The sequence below is a fragment of the Nestor notabilis genome, unplaced genomic scaffold (assembly GCF_000696875.1).
Source record: "Nestor notabilis isolate BGI_N333 unplaced genomic scaffold, ASM69687v1 scaffold21151, whole genome shotgun sequence".
In the NCBI taxonomy this organism is placed as follows: Eukaryota; Metazoa; Chordata; class Aves; order Psittaciformes; family Psittacidae; genus Nestor; species Nestor notabilis.
In genome coordinates, this window is record NW_009914503.1 from 4,420 (window position 1) to 4,645 (window position 226).

Consider the following 226-nt stretch of genomic DNA (forward strand, 5'->3'; position numbering starts at 1 on the left):
CTCTCCTGTGAGGGAAGGCTGAGAGGGTTGGGCTGGGTCAGCCTGGAGAAGAGGAGACTTCTTAAGGGCAGACCTTGTTGTGGCCACTCAGTGCTTAAAAGGGGCCCATAAGAAAGATGGGGAGAGACTTTCCAGCAGGGCCTGTAGGGACAGGACGAGGGGTGATGGGTTTAAACTGAAAGAGGAGGTTGAGGCTGGATGTGAGGAAGAGATTGCTCACAAAGAG